The sequence below is a fragment of the Podarcis vaucheri genome (assembly GCF_965113315.1).
Source record: "Podarcis vaucheri genome assembly, chromosome: 7".
NCBI classification, from domain to species: domain Eukaryota; kingdom Metazoa; phylum Chordata; class Lepidosauria; order Squamata; family Lacertidae; genus Podarcis; species Podarcis vaucheri.
Genome location: NC_138765.1, coordinates 1 through 19,381, shown reverse-complemented (window position 1 = coordinate 19,381; position 19,381 = coordinate 1). Strand labels below are relative to the sequence as shown.

Genomic DNA, 19,381 nt, shown 5'->3' with positions numbered 1-19,381 from the left:
GGATCCAAACTGCAGCAGTCTGATTGGTCCTAGAACAATGCAGCAGTATGACTGGTTGGCAGGAACCACCCAATCATGCTCCAGATAGAAGTGAATCCACAACCTGATTGGCTTACAGTAGAATTCTGGAATTAGCCAATCATGTGCAGCCCATTGTGTAAATAATGTATATAAAGTAGATACTTTGAGGGGACTTTCATTCATTCCTCCTCACCACTATGAGCTGAATAAAGAGCATGAAATCACTTTGCGACTCTGAGTATATTTCACCCTGGATGAAGGAATGGAGGGCATGCTCGTTCAATTTGCAGCTGTAGTTTGGTTAAACATGCTGTAACAATCAATCAATCAATCAATCAATCCAATAAAAGTTTTCAAAAAAATTATTTGTTTCCCGCCCTCCCTGGCCGAGGGAGCGGCTAACATCATAAAAACATCACCATATGCATAAAAACAGACATTAATTAATTAAAATGCATCTTAAAATTAGTTCAGACAAGTTAAAATCTGGGCAGGTGGCAATTATCGGGTTGGAATTGAGAGAGGTTGATACTTGCCAGGGCCAACTGTTTCCACTGATCATACAAGGACCTGTGAGCAGGTTGGGGGCCTCCTTCAGGTTTGTTTTATACAAAGGAAAGTAAGTCAAACTGCATTCTGCCCAAAGGCCTGGCGGAACAGCTCTGTCTTGCAGGCCCTGTGGGAAGATGTCAAATCCCGCAGTGCCCTGGTCTCTTGTGGGAGAGTGTTCCACCAGGTTGGGGCCACGGCCGAAAAGGCCCTGGCTCTAGTCGAGGCCAGTCTAATTTCCCTGTGGCCCAGGATCTTCAAGGCGTTGTTAGCAGACCACAAGGTCCTCCGTGGGGCATGCCAGAAGAGGCGGTCCCGTAGGTACGAGGGTCCTGGGCCGTGTAGGGCTTGAAAGGTGAAAACCAGCACCTTCAACCTGATCCTGTACTAGCTGCAGATATTCTCCCATTAGGATTTGCCAATCTTCCGTGTTGTGTATTATTGTGTTTTTCCAATTTCTTGCTACTAAAATTTTGGCCGCCGTTATTCCATACATGACCAATGTTCTTTTCAATTTCCCTATTTCTTTTGGCAAAATGCTTAATAAAAATATTTCTGGCCTCTTTTTGGCATGTTAATTTAAATAATTTTTTAAGTTCTTCATATATATTAGTCCTAGGCTGTATAGGGCTTTAAAGATTAAAGTTATTGGGCAGAAGTCTCCCGGATCTTGGGCAGGTTCTTTCTTGGGAATCAAAGTTGTTCGAGCCCCCAGCAACAACTAGGGGCATTTCCCGCATACCATTATGGTTCCCGTCAAGGCAGACATAGAATATCTCCAGCCCAGATTGCAGTGGGAGACAAAATCATGTGGGAAAGGAGCCAGCAGGCGAGGAACGGGAAGAAGTGTGTTTCTTCTTTCTGAAGGCCTTTCCCAAGACTCATATAATTTATCATTATTGTCAGGGCTGCCACCCAGTCCCAGCTCACATAGGACCACGCTAGCCAGCGTTCATGTTATAAGAGTCTTTATTGGGTTACAGGTTCCATTTCCGAACTGCAATGTGCAGCCCCACGTCTTCTATGTCAGACCGGCGAAGACCCGTCTGAGTCTCCGCCTCTAGCACACCAGCTTAATACCCTAGCCTTGCTCCACCTCCTGCGCCTTTCCCTCCGTCTCTGGGTCCTTCTGCCCCCCGGGGTCTCTTCTTTCCTACTCTCTTCTGACGCGGACCCCCCGGACCCTTCCGCCTCCTTGCGGCGGGCTTTGGGACCTGGCTCACTCTCCGGGCTGCTCACTGCGCCAGCTTCCGCTGCATTTGAACTTGGCGCGCGCGCCCAACTTGCTACCTTCCTCTTGACCGTTTCGTCGCTCCCTGAGGTGGGCGTGACTACTCCTGACTCATGCCCTCCCTCCTGCTGAAAGCCTCCGGAACCCGATGTCTGGTCCCCTTTCTCCCCGCTGCTCCCAGCTGGGCACGTGGGGCCCGATCTCCAGCTGCTGCTCTCTGATCCCTCTCTGGCCCCTTCTTCCTGGGGTGTCCCCCTGCTTTCCCCCCTTGCTCTGACCGCTGGCGCTCCCTTCTGGGAATCCTCGGATTCACTGGACAGGCTCGGTGATCTCGGGTCGTCATCCCCACTCATCCTTCCTTCGTATTCCTCCCCCTCGCTCTCTGTCTCCTCCCTTCTCTGCGTCTCTGCTCCTGAACCCCTGACATCCATCCCCCCCTCGAAGCCCCCCCTTCCCCCCTCCCCGGTTTCAGGTGTGGGTGCTGGGTGCTCCCTCATCACGGGAGTGAATGCCGGATACAGTTCGCTCCCCTTCGCTGGCCGCCAACTGAAGACCTCCGAGTCTTCCTCCTCGCGTTCGTCAACGTTGATCTGCTCCGCTTCCATTTCAGTGCCGCCGTGCTCGAACCCAAGATACTCCCCGAACACGTCCATGTCAGTCTCTGCGTCGGTCGCTCGACCTGGCATCTCCAGCCACCTCCGGCGCCACTGCTCCTCTGGTCGATCGTCCCACCAATACGAGGTGTCTGATGCCGAACCCTCCGGTGACCCCTCTGGGGAACGGGTGCCCGGTGCGGGTTCCCCGTCCGAGTCGAATCCATGGAACGTGCTGGAGGAAAGTGTGGGCGTGAACAGCCAGTCGTCGAAGAAGCCTGCTGGCATGGGTCTGTGTGGGAAAAGGGCATGAAACTCGTCCTTGAGCAGGGGTTCCTCCAAAGCGTAGTCTTGCACCCAGCTATTAGCACTGGCCCGGGTGCCCTCTCTGGCTAGGAGGTATTCTACTCCCTCTTCCCCCCATCTGGAGTCCAAAATCTCCGTGACTTCGTTGATGGGGTCCTGCTGTGGCAATCTCCCTGGCTCCGTCCGCTCCTGGGACGGACTCGGTGCCGTTCCTGGTTCCTGGAATCTGTGAGGTGCCTTGTAGGGAGTGAGCACCGACCGGTGGAACACCGGATGCATCCTGGAACCCTCCGGCAGCACCAGCCGGAAAGCTACCGGGTTGATCTGCGCTTCGACTTGGTATGGACCGAGTTGCTTGTGCCCCAACTTCTTCTTGGCTAACGATCTGGTCGGCACTGCGTGGGCTGCCAACCAGACCCAGTCTCCCACTCGGATCTCTTCGCCAACCCGCCTGTGCTTGTTAGCTTGCACCTTGTATGCGTGCTTCGCTAGCTCCAGCTGCCGTCGGAGTTGATCGTGGACCTCCTGCAACTCTGACGCGAAAGCATCCGCCGTCTGCGGTTCCCCTTCCCCCACTCTCTCCAGTCCCGGGAAGGTTCTGGGATTCCTCCCATTGTTGGCAAAGAACGGCGTCACCCCTGTGGACACGTGCTTCGTGTTGTTGTAGGCGAACTCGGCGAGCGGCAGGTAATCCACCCGCGTCGCAGGCTGTTGATTGGCATAGCATCTCAGGTACTGCTGCATGATGGCATTGACCCTCTCCGCTTGCCCGTTGGTCTGCGGGTGTCTCGCTGATGTCAGGTTGATCTTGACGTTCAGGAAGCCCATCAGCTTCTGCCAGAAATTCGAGATGAACTGGCGTCCGCGGTCGGACAGTATAGACCGCGGCAGACCGTGCACTTTGAACACGTGACGGGGGACGGAGGACCACAGACGGCGGACGCGTTCGCGTCAGAGTTGCAGGCGGTACACGATCAACTCAGACGGCAGCTGGAGCTAGCTAAGCACGCCTACAAGGTGCAAGCTGACAAGCACAGGCGGGTTGGCAAAGAGATCCAAGTGGGAGACTGGGTCTGGTTGGCAGCCCACGCAGTGCCGACCAGATCGTTAGCCAAGAAGAAGTTGGGGCACAAGCAACTCGGTCCATACCAAGTCGAAGCGCAGATCAACCCGGTAGCTTTCCGGCTGGTGCTGCCGGAGGGTTCCAGGATGCATCCGGTGTTCCACTCGGTGCTCACTCCCTACAACTTCGTAGGGAGTGTCCGTAATAGCCGCCGTCTGCATCGCGAACCCCTTGATAAACTTGCGATAGAAGTTGGCAAAGCCCACAAACCGCTGGACCTCCTTCCGGTTGCGCGGGCTCTTCCAATCCAACACCGCGCGAACCTTGGCGCTGTCCATGGCTAGCCCTTTGTCCGACAACTTGTAGCCCAGGAAATCCACCTCCGTCGTGTCGAACTGGCACTTCTCCAGCTTGGCGTACAGTCTATGCTGCTGCAGCCTCTTCAGCACCTCCCGAACGTCTTGGTCGTGTGCTTGCTGCGATTCGGAGAATATCAGGATGTCATCCAGGAAGCAGACGCACTTCTTGTAGAGGAGTCCCGCCAACACATGATGCATGAAAGCTTGAAAACAGTGAGAACCGTTTTGCAATCCAAACGGCATCACTCTGTATTCGTAGGTGCCCAGAGGCGTGAACATGGCTGTCTTCCACTCATCGCCCTCCCTCATGTGGATGAGATTGTACGCCCCTCGCAGGTCCAACTTGGTGAACACGCGTCCCTTGCACACCGTCGCTAGGAGGTCGTCAATCCTGGGCATGGGAAAATCGGAGGGCTTGGTCATCTTGTTCAAGAGGCGGTAATCAACTACAAGCCTTTTTTGGGGCGTGTCTTTCTTCTTCACGAAGAAAACAGGGCTGCCTCCCACTGCCTTGGACTCCCGGATGAAACCGCGCTCCAAATTGTGATCTATGAACTGTTTGAGTTCCTGTAGTTCGTCCTCAGACATGGAATACAGCTTCCCTTTCGGCAGCGTCGCCCCTGGTAGGAGGTCAATCTTGCAGTCATACGGCCGGTGAGGGGGTAGCTTGTCCGCCTCCTTCTCGCAGAAGACCTCCAGAAAGTCTGCGTATTTGTGGGGGACCGCTTGCAACGTTCCCAACTGCAGCTGTGATTCCTCCTCCTCTCCCTCCTGTCTGGGCAGGATGCAGTGCTCAGCACAATAAGAAGAGCCGAAGATCAGCTGTCGCTGGTACCAAGCCAGCGTCGGACTGTGCCTGTCCAGCCAACTCATGCCCAACACAATGGGCGTGTCCGACAGTCGGGTGACATTAAAACTGATGACTTCCCTGTGGTTACCAAGTCGCATCACCATTGGCGGCGTCTGCTTCACCACCTGCCCCCCCAGCAACTCTCTGCCATCCACTGTGACGACTTGCAGGGGCAGAGTGGCAGGCAGTAGTTGTATAGCGTGCTGCTCCACAAAATCCTGCGCTATAAAGTCTGCATTACTTCCAGAGTCCACAGAAAGTGGCACGTCTATTGTGATGCCATTGGGTAGCTGGAGTGATGCGGTGAGCTGCACTACTGGTTTGGGTGGGAGGGGGTCTGTGGGTTGCAAGATCTCTGGGGACTGCTTCACTGATTCGTCTGGCTGGGCCCCAGTGCCTCTGCCTCCAGCCAGACATCGTCGTTTCCCTGCTGGGGTTCGCTGTGCTGCGTAGCTGCTTTCACCGTTGCGGAGGCTGCAGTGTGCTTGGAGTTCCTCTGGGGACACTCTCTCGCCATGTGTTGAGGGCTGTCGCAGATGTAACACTTCCGGTTCCCTCTAGGAGGCTTAGTCTTGACCGCTCCCGGTGCTGGGGCTCTGGTAGCCGACTGAGCCCTGGCGCCTCCCACCTCCATAGGTTCCACCCCCCCTCCTGGCGGAGGTGTGGATTGCGCACGCGCTGTTTCCCTGGGAACGAAAGAGAAACTTCTCGCTGCTTCGCGCCCTCCGCGTCCTTCGTCTCTGCACCATGGGCGTTCTTCCAGTCTCACCCCCACAGTCAGCGCCCTTTGGACCACCTCCTGCGTGCTCCGGGGCCTCTCCCCCCTTGCAATTTCGTCTTTAACAGCACTGCTCAGACCCTCCCAGAACAGGTCTCTGACTGGAGGTGAATCTCGGTCCCATTCCAAGGCACTGACCAGCGCAAAAAAGCGGGCGTGATACTGCCGTACGCTCGCCCTCCCTTGTCTCAGTCCATGTATCTCCCGTCGAGCAAGATCCACGTCAATGGTAGATAAAAAGCACGCATCCATCGCTTTGATAAAGGCATCTGCACTCTGAAGCGCCGGATCTTTATCCCTCCACAAATTGCGCAGCCACGCTTTAGCATCCCCATGCAAATGGGATAGTATAAACCCCACTTTCTCTTCCTCATCTCTAAAGTCTTTTGCCAGCAGTTGCAGTGCGCACATTACGTCTGCTCGAAAATTGGGGTACTGTTGTAAATTCCCATCGAAGTGAGCCGCAAGCCCTCCTGCTCTCCGTGCCAACCCAACCCCCTCCGGTCTGGGTCCCGGTTGCCCTTGCTTAACCAACGCTTCAAAGCTGCCGTGGAGATCTCTGTAGGCGGCCGCAGCATCCTGCTCCCTTTTCTTGGATGCCAGTACCTCTGCGTTCAACTGGGTCACTGCCTGTTGCAGCGCTGAAATTTTCTCGGCTTCCGTCATCTCTGCCAACCTTTGTGAGCTTGCTCCCAAACACCAATTTCCTCCTCTCGCTGCTTCTGCCTCCGCTGCGAGGTTTCAGGTGTCCGAAGCTTTTCTGAGACGGGTCTTACTGTCAGAGCTGCTACCAGGTCCCAGCTCACATAGGACCACGCTAGCCAGCGTTCACGTTATAAGAGTCTTTATTGGGTTACAGGTTCCATTTCCAAACTGCAATGTGCAGCCCTACGTCTTCTATGTCAGACCGGCGAAGACCCGTCTGAGTCTCCGCCTCTAGCACACCAGCTTAATACCCTAGCCTTGCTCCACCTCCTGCGCCTTTCCCTCCGTCTCTGGGTCCTTCTGCCCCCCGGGGTCTCTTCTTTCCTACTCTCTTCTGACGCGGACCCCCCGGACCCTTCCGCCTCCTTGCGGCGGGCTTTGGGACCTGGCTCACTCTCCGGGCTGCTCACTGCGCCAGCTTCCGCTGCATTTGAACTTGGCGCGCGCGCCCAACTTTCTACCTTCCTCTTGACCATTTCGTCGCTCCCTGAGGTGGGCGTGACTACTCCTGACTCATGCCCTCCCTCCTGCTGAAAGCCTCCGGAACCCGATGTCTGGTCCCCTTTCTCCCCGCTGCTCCCAGCTGGGAACGTGGGGCCCGATCTCCAGCTGCTGCTCTCTGATCCCTCTCTGGACCCTTCTTCCTGGGGTGTCCCCCTGCTTTCCCCCCTTGCTCTGACCGCTGGCGCTCCCTTCTGGGAATCCTCGGATTCACTGGACAGGCTCGGGGATCTCGGGTCGTCATCCCCACTCATCCTTCCTTCGTATTCCTCCCCCTCGCTCTCTGTCTCCTCCCTTCTCTGCGTCTCTGCTCCTGAACCCCTGACAATTATTATTATTATTATTATTATTGTGCATTTAGCTGGAAGGGACCCCAAGGGTCATCCAGTCCAACCCGCTGCAAGGCAGGAATCTGTGAAGGAACCGCAAGGGTTCATTTCAGAAGAAGAAGAAGAAGAAGAAGAAGAAGAAGAAGAAGAAGTGGAGGAATTGGGATCTGGAGGAATTAGCCGGTTACAAAACCAAGCAGTGCTTCATCTGAACAATACACTGTTCAGGTACAGTTTTCAATACGGTTTTAAAGGCAGCCTGACAGGGAAAGCAATGGAGATGGGAAGTTTTATTTTATATAAATAATAAATAATAATTAGAATTATTATTATCACAGCTAGTTCCTCTGGAGTTGCTTCTCCCCCCAATTCGAATAAATAAAAATACTATACTGTGAAGGCTTAGGGTGTCCCACTTGGGTGGATGTGATTAATAATAATAATAATTTAACGTTTAATAATAATAATAATTTCTTACTATTTTCCAGCCACCAACAGAGTATTATTTTAAGAAAACGAGAAAACATAATGTAGTACAAACTTCCCTCACCCCTTTAGCAGAATAACCATTATAATTATAATGATAACAATTTAAAAATGAAGGATAATCCTCATTTATTCCCCTTCCCCAGCTGCTGCTCCCCACATCATATTAAAAACGGGACAAAACATACTTCACCACGCCTTCTCTAATAATAAAAATAAAAACAATTTAAAAAGTACTGCTAACAATCCTTTATTGTAATGAAACCGCGCCAAAACTTCCTCGGCGTCCAGGGCGTGGGAAACCGCTGAGGAGAAACAGCTGGGAGGAGGAAAAGCGGGGAACCCGCCCACAGCCCGAACTGGGATTGGCCCAAGGGCCGGCCTATCGCCGCCGAGTTTACTCCTGCTGGGGCGAATGCTGGGCGCGTGCGCTGAGCGAGGGGGTTCCTAGGGCGGCCATTTTGGACCAGGGCAACGGGACGGGGAAGGAGGGGGGAAGAAAGGGCAGGAGAGGCGCCGCCGCCTTCGACGGCGATAGGTCGGCCCTTGGGCCAATCCCAGGTCGGGCGGTGGGTGGGCGGGGCCAGGCCCTGGGCGCGTGTTCTCGCCATTTCCTCGAAGGGAGCGCGTGAGGTTGGTCGAGTTTCTAAGGCTCTCTTTTGTTGGGAAATGATAATAATAAAGGGTTGTCATCATTGCTTTTTAAATTATTATCATTATTATTAGAAAAGGCTTAGGAAAGCTTCTAACGTATTAAGTTTTGTCGAATGATTTGATATTCTGTTGGGGAAGAAATGAGGATTATCCTTCATTTTTAAATTGTTATTATGGTAACGCGTATTCTTATAAAAGGGTGAGGGAAATTTGTCGTTTTATCGTTTTTTAAAATACTCTTGGTGACTGGGAAAGAGTAATACATTATTATTATTATCATTAATTTTATTATTGTTATTATAAGAGGGTGAGGGAAGTTTGTAGTGTATGATGTTTTGTCGGTTTTTAAAAAATATTCTGTTGGTGGCTGGGAAATAGTAACACATTATTAATATCATTAAATGTTAAATTATTATTATTATAAATCACAGCCACCCAAGGGGGACATGGCCTCTTCCCCCCTAAGCCTTAGCACTATATTATTTTTATATATTGGAATTGGGGAGAGAAGCAACTCCAGAGTAACTGGCTGTGATCATGATAATAATTTATTCTTTATATAAAATAAAGTGCAGATGTCCATTGCTTTCCCCCTCAGGCCGCCCTTAATGTATTGGAAACTGCTTGAAGCGGTGCTTTTGTAACCAGCTAATTCCTCCAGATCCCAATTCCTCCACTTATTATTAATATTATTATTATTATTAAATGAACCCCTGTGGTTCCTTCGCAGATTCCTGCCTAGCGGCGTGTTGGACTGGATGACCCTTGGGGTCCCTTCCAGCTAGATGCACCATTATGTGATTCTTGGGGAAGTGATTCAGAAAGAAGAAACAAGAATAAACAAGAAAAAATAAAGAATAGAAACACATTTCTTCCAGTTAGTCCGTATAGGGAAGGGAGGCTCCTTCCCCACTTAATTCTTTCTTCCATTGGAATCTGGGCTAGACATATATGTTTGCTTTGACGTGGACCCCTCTTTCCCTTCTTGTGAAAATAATTGACATTATTGATATTTCTTAGGTCTGCTCTGCTGAATTCCTGTTCTGAAAAGGAGGAGGAGGAGGAAACTTCGCATGATGAAGGGAGAAGAGGAGATGGAGGAAAAGTCATGAAGGTAAAAGGGAAACAAATAGAAAGACATATTAACATATAACGTATAAGAACATTTTAAAACAACCCCACTCCTGATATATTACCCCCACCCAAGTGGGGCTTGGCCTCATCCCCCGTAACCACCACAGTATAGTACAGTACAGTACAGTACAGTAAAAATATAGTAAAATAATTTTATTTATTTGATTGGGGTAGCCTAGAGCCTCCTGGCTTTTCCTATGCTGGTGAGGTATCTCTCCTTTTTCCTGTTCTTGTTAGGCTATCAAAGCAATGGGTTGGAAACTTAATTTATTCAGATGAACCATTGCTTTAACCAGGTAATTACTCAAGGCACCAATTTTTGATCTATCGGTTTATCCACAAAATCCAACCAGAGATCCAAAAGTGGTACACTTGCACGTTAAATCTTAAGATAAATGTTTTGGAAGAGGCATAAATTAAAAAAGATAATTAATTTGCAAGGAAGCCCAGATAATTAGAGAGGCAGAGCTGGCTGGTTTGGGTCTAGAAGACCCAGTTTGCCCTCTCGCCCCAGCCTTAATGGCAACCCTCCATTGCTTTATGTTTGATTTTTTGAGCAGATACTCACAATTGAACTGCAGAAGAAGAAATGGGGATCAGCCCCTGCTGTAGTGGGCAGCACTAAAAGCCGTTTGAGTAATTCAGATCAATAAAGTAGGAATATTTAATATTTACAAACCAGCAACTTGACACCAGTTTTGGACACTTGCAGCAGCTTGCAATGTTAAGAGAGGTGCTCTAAAGAAAAGCACTTTCTACATTTATGAGTCTTCAGAGTAGGCTCATGGTTTTTCCTTTGCCTGGAGGTTAGTATATCTGCAATCAGCCCGAGAACCTCAGGCAGGACAAAAGGGGGTGGCAAGGGGGGCTTCCTGGCGGAACTGAACTTGCAGCTGCAGAAGGGTGGATTCCTGCCTTGTAGCAGGTTGGACTGGATGACCCTTGGGGTCCCTTCCCGATATATACTCACCCACTCACCCACCATCATATGATTCTTTGGAAACTGTTTCAGAATACAGTTTGGGGGTGGTTGTGTGTGTCAGCCCTTAAAAATCAACTGTGCAATCTGCTCCACAGCAGGGGCGAAGCAAAGATTTAAGACTGTCTCCCGCTATGCACCCAGGCTGGGAGACCCAATGGCAGGAGACTAAGTGGGCTGAGCCCCTGCAAGAGCGGCCCAAACCAAAAGCCTAACCCTAACCCTAACTCATGAGCATTCCCTTAGAGCAGGCTCATGGTTGTTTCCTTTTCTGGAGGTATAAATGTTCTTAGCAGATGTACAATCCCCCCGAAGGCTTCAGGCCTCCTCCTGACTGTTGAAATGCTCCTGGGGAGACTCTAAGCAGCACCTCCTCCACTCCCAGTCAGCAAAAGGGGATGGCAAGGTGTGCTTCATGGCACAACTTGCAGCTGCGGTTTAAAGTGCCTTAAAAGTGCCCTTTCATAGGGGAGCACTGACAGCACAACCAATGTTGGTTGTTTTTATCCTGCATATTCCTGCCTTGCCGTGGGCTGGGCTGCATGACCCTTGGGGTCCCTTCCAGATATAGATATAAATGTAGTATCATTTGATTCTTTGGAATGTTCAGAAGGAACAAACAGAAATAGCATTCCTTAAAGTTACGGGATGCGGGTGGCGCTGTGAGTATGAGCACCAAGGTTGCAGGGGGATCTCCATAAGGGACGTCTGCATATTCCTAAGAGCTGCGAAGTGCCACACAAAGAATAAGCAGTAAAACATACCTCCAGGTTAGTTGTATGATGGCCAACAACTTCCCCTTCCCAGCCTGCTACTTTATTCTGTCTTGCATAGCAATACAAACGATAGGTGCCTGTTATATACTCCTCAGTTCATCTGAAAGAAATCAGGCCCGCAGGTTTGCTGTCTCACTTAATGTCAGCTGGTTGAAAAGTCTCTTTTCCTCTCACACCCATAACCCTGGCAACCTCCCAGAGAACAGTCTATTCCTCGATGTTCAGGGAGATTGCACTTTCCCACGGTCTCTCCAAAAATAGAAACCTTAGCATTTAGTAATGTCTTAATGCAGTTTTGGGGTGTGTGTTTGTGTGTGTCAGTCCTTAAAATTCAACTGTGCAAAGATTTAAGCCTGTCCCCCGCCATGCACCTAGGCTGGGAGCCCCAATGGCAGGAGACTAAGTGGGCTGAGCCCCTGCAAGGGGGGCCAAAACCCAAAGCCAATTGAATCATTTACATTGACAAACACTGGCACGTATTTGTATGCATTTTGGAAATTTGCAGCAGTTTGTATTGTTAAGAGAGGTGTTTTAAAGAAAAACACTTTATACACTCATGAGCATTCCCTTAGAGCAGGCTCATTGTTTTTTCCTTTTCTGGAGGTATAAATGTTCTTAGCAGATGTACAATCCCCCCCGAAGGCTTCTGGGCCCCTCCTGACTGTTGAAATGCTCCTGGGGAGACTGTAAGCAGCACCTCCTCCGCTCCCAGTCAGCAAAAGGGGATGGCAAGGTGTGCTTCATGGCACAACTTGCAGCTGCAGTTTAAAGTGTCTTAAAAGTGACCTTTTATAGGGCAACACTGACAGCACAACCAAGGTTGGTGTTTTCAGAAACAAGCAACAGAAATAGCATTCCTTTAAGTTACGGACGCAGGTGGTGCTGTGGGTTAAACCACAGAGCCTAGGACTTGACGATCAGAAGGTCAGCGGTTCGAATCCCCGCAATGGGGTGAGCTCCCTTTGCTGGGTCCCTGCTCTTGCCAACCTAGCAGTTCGAAAGCACGTCAAAGTGCAAGTAGATAAATGCTCTGGCAGGAAGGTTAACGGCGTTTCCGTGCACTGTTCTGGTCCGCCAGAAGCGACTTAGTCATGCTGGCCACATGACCCAGGAGCTGTACACCGGCTCCCTCGGCCAGTAAAGCGAGATGAGCGACGCAACCCCAGAGTCGGCCACAACAGGACCTAATGATCAGGGGTCCTTTTACCTTTATGATGGCAAAGTTGCCTCACTAGGCTGTGACACCTAACAGTTAAATGCTACCCCCTTTTGGTACTGTGAGCACCAAGGTTGCAGGGGGTCTCCATAAGGGACGCCTGCATATTTCTAAGAGCTGCAAAGTGCCACACAAAGAATAAGCAGTAAAACATACCTCCAGGTTAGTTGTATGATGGCCAACCACTTTCTCTTCCCTGCCGGCTACTTTATTCTGTCTTGCATAGCAATACAAACGATGGGTGCCTGTTTTATACTCCTACGCTTTCAGTTCATCTGAAAGAAATCAGGTCCACTGATAGTTTTTTGGATTTATTATAACCCTTATGTTTTGGGCACAAGTCTACTTATGCATGGTAAACCAAAAGGTGGGGAAAAACGAGGGTGTCTGAAGTGAGTGGGCTTCTCTGCACACACTTCAGGGCAGAAGGGGGAGATAGAGGGAACGCTTTGTGTTCTGCCCCCAATCTGTCTCCTCCCCCCCCCCCCAATAACAGTGGACAAGGTCTTCATCCCACCTTCAGGGCCTGCCAGGAAGAGGAGCAGCACCCATACAGAGAATGGTAGGAGACAAATTGTCTTGGGATCCTCTGGGTTTGAGAGGGTGAGCGTTGGGATGGGACCCCTGTCTCCTGCTGTCAGGGCTGCCACCCAGTCCCAGCTCACATAGGACCACGCTAGCCAACGTTCACGTTAAAAGAGTCTTTATTGGGTTACAGGTTCCATTTCCGAACTGCAATGTGCAGCCCTACGTCTTCTATGTCAGACCGGCGAAGACCCGTCTGAGTCTCCGCCTCTAGCACACCAGCTTAATACCCTAGCCTTGCTCCACCTCCTGCGCCTTTCCCTCCGTCTCTGGGTCCTTCTGCCCCCCGGGGTCTCTTCTTTCCTACTCTCTTCTGACGCGGACCCCCCGGACCCTTCCGCCTCCTTGCGGCGGGCTTTGGGACCTGGCTCACTCTCCGGGCTGCTCACTGCGCCAGCTTCCGCTGCATTTGAACTTGGCGCGCGCGCCCAACTTTCTACCTTCCTCTTGACCGTTTCGTCGCTCCCTGAGGTGGGCGTGACTACTCCTGACTCATGCCCTCCCTCCTGCTGAAAGCCTCCGGAACCCGATGTCTGGTCCCCTTTCTCCCTGCTGCTCCCAGCTGGGCACGTGGGGCCCGATCTCCAGCTGCTGCTCTCTGATCCCTCTCTGGACCCTTCTTCCTGGGGTGTCCCCCTGCTTTCCCCCCTTGCTCTGACCGCTGGCGCTCCCTTCTGGGAATCCTCGGACTCACTGGACAGGCTCGGTGATCTCGGGTCGTCATCCCCACTCATCCTTCCTTCGTATTCCTCCCCCTCGCTCTCTGTCTCCTCCCTTCTCTGCGTCTCTGCTCCTGAACCCCTGACACCTGCGCTTGCACCAGGATCAGTCTGTGGTTTCCTTCACCAACACCACTTTCAGAATAAACAGGCTTCCAAAAAATTATAGTCTCTATACCCTAACCCTGATTGCCCTAACCGTGGGGGTCAGGAAGTCAGTTTTCTTTTGGGACAGCTCCAGAAATCCACACCTGTAGCCGCAGGTGCAGAAAAATCTCTTTATGAGATGTTTTCTCTAATGAAAATGCTACTTGTCAGATGCACAACAAGCTGGACAATTTGGAGTTGGAGCAAAGAAGGCCACAGAAAGTAGTTTTTAACTAGGGGTCAAAGGTAAGAAGGGATGCGGGTGGCGCTGTGGGTTAAACCACAGAGCCTAGGACTTGTTGATTAGAAGGTCGGCAGTTCAAATCCACATGACTGGATAAGCTCCCTTTGCAGGGTCCCTGCTCCTGCCAACCTAGGATTTTGAAAGTGTTTCTGTGAGCTTCTCTGGTTCGCCAGAAGCTTCTTGCATGACCCGGAAGCTGTCCGCTGGCTCCTGTAAACAAAGTGAGGAGCGCCATGCAACCCCAGAGTCTACATGGTCAGGGGTCCCTTTACCTTTGACAAAGACCAGAAGTTGTAAGTTTGCTGCTGTAAGTCTAGCATCATTGTTAGGGATGGGTTTAGGGAGAGGCTTGGGGTTAGGCTTAGGGGTCAAGATCAGGGCCTCCCCCTGACTGTTGAAATGCTCCCAGGGAGGATGTAAGCAGCACTTCCCCTGTTTCCAGTCAAGAATAGTGCATGGCCGTGTTTGCTTCATGGCTGAACTTGCAGCTGCAGGAGAGGTGGGGATCCCTGAACTATACCTAAGTAGCTTTCAAAGTGCCATTTAAGAGGGCAACATTTGCTGCACAACCATGGTTGCAGGATTGTTCCGCCTAAGGGACTCCTGCATGTTCCTGCGTTGTAGCGGGTTGGACTGGATGACCCTTGGGGTCCCTTCCAGAGGTTTATATACCAGCATTCTTTGGAAAGGGTTTCAGAGAGAAGAAACAGAAATAGTGTTAAATGTTCTTAGCAGATTTACAATCCCCCCGAAGGATTCAGGTCTCCTGACTGTTGAAATGCTCCTGGGGAGACTGTAAGCAGCAGCTCCTCGGCTCCCAGTCAGCAAAAGGGGATGGCAAGGGGTGCTTCATGGCGCAACTTGCAGCTACAGTTTAAAGTGCCTTAAAAGTGCCCTTTCATAGGGCAAGACTGACGGAACAACCAAGGTTTCTGGTTCTCCTGCATATTCCTGCCTTGCAGTGGGCTTGGCTGGATGACCCTTGAGGTCTATTCCAGATGCAGCATCATAGGTTTCTTTTGAAATTTGCTTCAGAAAGAAGAAACAGGAAAACATACCTTCCAGTTAGTTGTGTGATTGCCAACTACTTCCCCTTCCATGGTAGCTACTTTATTGTGCCTGTTTTATATGCCTACACGTTCAGTACATCTGAAAAAAATCAGGCCCGCTGATATTTCTCTGCATGGGCTGTGCTTTGTTCCTTAGTGTTATTGGATACAAGGCATGGAAAGGTTTGGGATAATGAGGGTTTCTGAAATGAGTGCGCTTCCCTGCGCACACTTCGAGGCAGAAGTGGGAGATGGAGAGAACGCTCTGCCTTCTCCCCCCTAATCTGTCTTCCCTCCCTTACTATGACAGACAAGGTCTTCATCCCACCTTAAGCATCTGCCTGGCTGAGGAGGAGCACCCATTCTGAGCACGGTAGGAGCCAAATTGTCTTGGGATCTTCTGGGTTTGAGAGGGTGAGCGTTTGGACAGGACCCCTGCCTCCTAAAGCAGTGCGCTTTCACCAGGATCGGTCTGCGGTTTTCTTCAACACCAGTGTGCAGTTTATACACAACTGTAGAAACGAGTCAGAATAAATAGGCTTCTAAAAATGTATAGTCTTTATCCTCTAATCCTAATTGCCCTAACCTTGGGGTCAGGAAGGCAGTTTTCTTTTGGGACTGCCCTGCAATGCACACCTGAGTCTGCAGGTGTAGAAAATTCTCTTTATGAGATGTTTTCTCTAATGAAAATGCTACTTCAAGCCAGATGCACAACAAGCTGGACAATTTGGGGTTGGAGTAATAAAGTAAAGTTGGAGTAATAAAGGCCATGGAAAGCTGGAGCAAGAAAGGCCATGGAAAGTCTACATTTACATTGGCAAACACTGTAATCATTTACATTGACAAACACTGGCACGTATTTGTATGCATTTCGGAAACTTGCAGCAGTTTGTAATGTTAAGAGAGGTGTTTTAAACCAAAAACACTTTATTCACTCATGAGCATTCCCTTTGAGCAGGCTCATGGTTCTTTCCTTTTCTGGAGGCATAAATGTTCTTAGCAGATGTACAATCCCCCCGAAGGCTTCAGGCCTCCTCCTGACTGTTGAAATGCTCCTGGGGAGACTGTAAGCAGCACCTCCTCTGCTCCAAGTCAGCCAAAGGGGAGGGCAAGGGATGCTGCTTGCGCAACTTGCAGCTGCAGTTTAAAGTGCCTTAAAAGTGCCTTTTCATAGGGCAAGACTGATGGCATAACCAAGGTTGGTGGTGGTTCTCCTGCATATTCCTGCCTTGCAGTGGGCTTGGGTTAAGGTTAGGGTGGGGGTTATGGTTTTAGGGTTATGCTTTTAGGATTAGGGTATTAGTGTTAGTGTTTCAGTGTTTTTGGGTTAGGGTTAGGGGGTTAGGGTTGGGATTAGGGGTTAGGGTAAGGGTTAGGGTGCGGGGTTGGGGTGAGGGTTAGAGTGTTAGGGTTAGGGTTGGGTTAGGGTCAGGGGTACGGGTAGGGTTGGGGTCGGGTTAGGGTTTAGGGTTGGGGTTAGGGTTAGAGGGTTAGGGTTAGAGGGTTGAGGTTGGGGTTAGGGTTAGGGGGTTAGGGTTAGGGGGTTAGGGCTAGGGGTTAGGGGGTTAGGGTTGGGGTTAGGGGGTTAGGGTTAGGGGGTTAGGGTTGGGGGGTTAGGGGGTTAGGGGGTTGGGGTTAGGGGTTAGGGGGTTGGGGTTAGGGTTGGGGTTAGGGTTAGGGGTTAGGGTTAGGGGTTGGGGTTAGGGTTAGGGGTTGGGGTTAGGGGTTGGGGTGAGGGTTAGGGTTTTAGGGTTAGGGTTTTAGGGTTAGGGTTTTAGGGTTAGGGGTTGGGGTTGGGGGTTAGGGTTGGGGGTTAGGGTTTAGGGTTGGGGTTAGTGTTAGGGTGTTAGGGTTAGGGTGTTAGGGTTAGGGGGTTAGGGTTAGGGTGTTAGGGTTAGGGTGTTAGGGTTAGGGTTAGGGTGTTAGGGTTAGGGTGTTAGGGTTAGGGTGTTAGGGTTGGGGTTGCGGTTGGGGTTAGGGTTGGGGTTGGGGTTTAGGGGTTAGGGTTGGGTTAGGGTTGGGTTTAGGGTTAGGGTTTAGGGTTAGGGGTTAGGGTTAGAGGGTTAGGGGTTAGGGTTAGAGGGTTAGGGGTTAGGGTTAGGGGGTTAGGGTTAGGGTCGGGTTGGGGTTAGGGTCGGGTTAGGGTTAGGGGTGGGGTTGGGGTTAGGGTTCGGGTTAGGGTTGGGGTTAGGGGTAGGGTAGGTTGGGGTTGGGTTGGGGTAGGGTTAGGGTTAGGGTGTTAGGGTTAGGGTGTTAGGGTTAGGGTGTTAGGGTTAGGGTGTTAGGGTTAGGGTTGGGTTAGGGTTAGGGTTGGGGTAGGGTTGGGGTAGGGTTAGGGAGTTAGGGTTGGGGGTTGAGGTTGGGGTTAGGGTTAGGGGGTTAGGGTTAGGGGGTTAGGGCTAGGGGTTAGGGTTGGGTTAGGGTTGGGGTTGGGGTTGGGGTTAGGGTTAGGGTTAGGGTTAGGGTTCGGGTTAGGGTTAGGGTTAGGGTTAGGGTTAGGGTTAGGGTTAGGGTTAGGGTTAGGGGTTAGGGTTAGGGTTAGGGTTAGGGTTAGGGTTAGGGTTAGAGGGTTAGGGTTAGAGGGTTAGGGTTAGAGGGTTAGGGTTAGGGTTAGGGTTGGGGTTGGGGTTGGGGTTGGGTTGGGGTTGGGGGTAGGGGTAGGGGTAGGGGTAGGGGTTGGGGTAGGGGTTGGGGTTGGGGTTGGGGTTGGGGTTAGGGTTAGGGTTAGGGTTAGGGTTAGGGTTAGGGTTAGGGGTTAGGGTTAGGGTTAGGGTTAGGGTTAGGGTTAGGGGTTAGGGGTTAGGGGTTAGGGTTAGGGTTAGGGTTAGGGTAGGGTTAGGGTTAGGGTTGTTAGGGTTAGGGTTAGGGTTAGGGTTAGGGTTAGGGTTAGGGTTAGGGTTAGGGTTAGGGTTAGGGTTAGGGGTTAGGGGTTAGGGGTTAGGGGTTAGGGGTTAGGGGTTAGGGTTAGGGTTAGGGTTAGGGTTAGGGTTAGGGTTAGGGGTTAGGGGTTAGGGGTTAGGGGTTAGGGGTTAGGGGTTAGGGGTAGGGTTAGGGTTGGGGTTGGGGTTGGGGTTGGGGTTGGGGTTGGGTGGGTTGGGGTTGGGGTTGGGTTGGGGTTGGGGTTGGGGTTGGGGTTGGGGTTGGGGTTGGGGTTGGGGTTGAGGGTTAGGGGTTAGGGGTTAGGGGTTAGGGGTTAGGGGTTAGGGTTAGGGGTTAGGGTTAGGGTTAGGGTTAGGGTTAGGGTTAGGGTTAGGGTTAGGTTAGGGTTAGGGTTAGGGTTAGGGTTAGGGTTAGGGTTAGGGTTAGGGTTAGGGTTAGGGTTAGGGTTAGGGTTAGGGTTAGGGTTAGGGTTAGGGTTAGGGTTAGGGTTAGGGTTAGGGTTAGGGTTAGGGTTAGGGTTAGGGTTAGGGTTAGGGTTAGGGTTAGGGTTAGGGTTAGGGTTAGGGTTAGGGTTAGGGTTAGGGTTAGGGTTAGGGTTAGGGTTAGGGTTAGGGTTAGGGTTAGGGTTAGGGTTAGGGTTAGGGTTAGGGTTAGGGTTAGGGTTAGGGTTAGGGTTAGGGTTAGGGTTAGGGTTAGGGGTTAGGGGGTTAGGGGTTAGGGGTTAGGGGTTAGGGGTTAGGGGTTAGGGTTGGGGTTGGGGTTGGGGTTGGGGTTGGGGTTGGGGTTGGGGTTGGGGTTGGGGTTGGGGTTGGGGTTGGGGTTGGGGTTGGGGTTGGGGTTGGGGTTGGGGTTGGGGTTGGGGTTGGGGTTGGGGTTGGGGTTGGGGTTGGGGTTGGGGTTGGGGTTGGGGTTGGGTTGGGGTTGGGGTTGGGGTTGGGGTTGGGGTTGGGGTTGGGGTTGGGGTTGGGGTTGGGGTTGGGGTTGGGGTTGGGGTTGGGGTTGGGGTTGGGGTTGGGGTTGGGGTTGGGGTTGGGGTTGGGGTTGGGGTTGGGGTTGGGGTTGGGGTTGGGGTTGGGGTTGGGGTTGGGGTTGGGGTTGGGGTTGGGGTTGGGGTTGGGGTTGGGGTTGGGGTTGGGGTTGGGGTTGGGGTTAGGGTTAGGGTTAGGGTTAGGGTTAGGGTTAGGGTTAGGGTTAGGGTTAGGGTTAGGTTAGGGTTAGGGTTAGGGT

The 19,381-nt window shown here is 51.4% G+C and overlaps 1 long non-coding RNA gene across 1 annotated transcript; it reads left to right on the top strand.

Annotated features, from left to right (window-relative positions):
* The first annotated feature begins 9,421 nt into the window (after positions 1-9,421).
* On the top strand, positions 9,422-16,015 carry LOC309538058. Its single transcript, XR_014222094.1, has 3 exons — positions 9,422-9,539; positions 13,035-13,092; positions 15,585-16,015. It is a non-coding gene; the product is annotated as an uncharacterized lncRNA (long non-coding RNA).
* Positions 16,016-19,381: the final 3,366 nt, after the last annotated feature.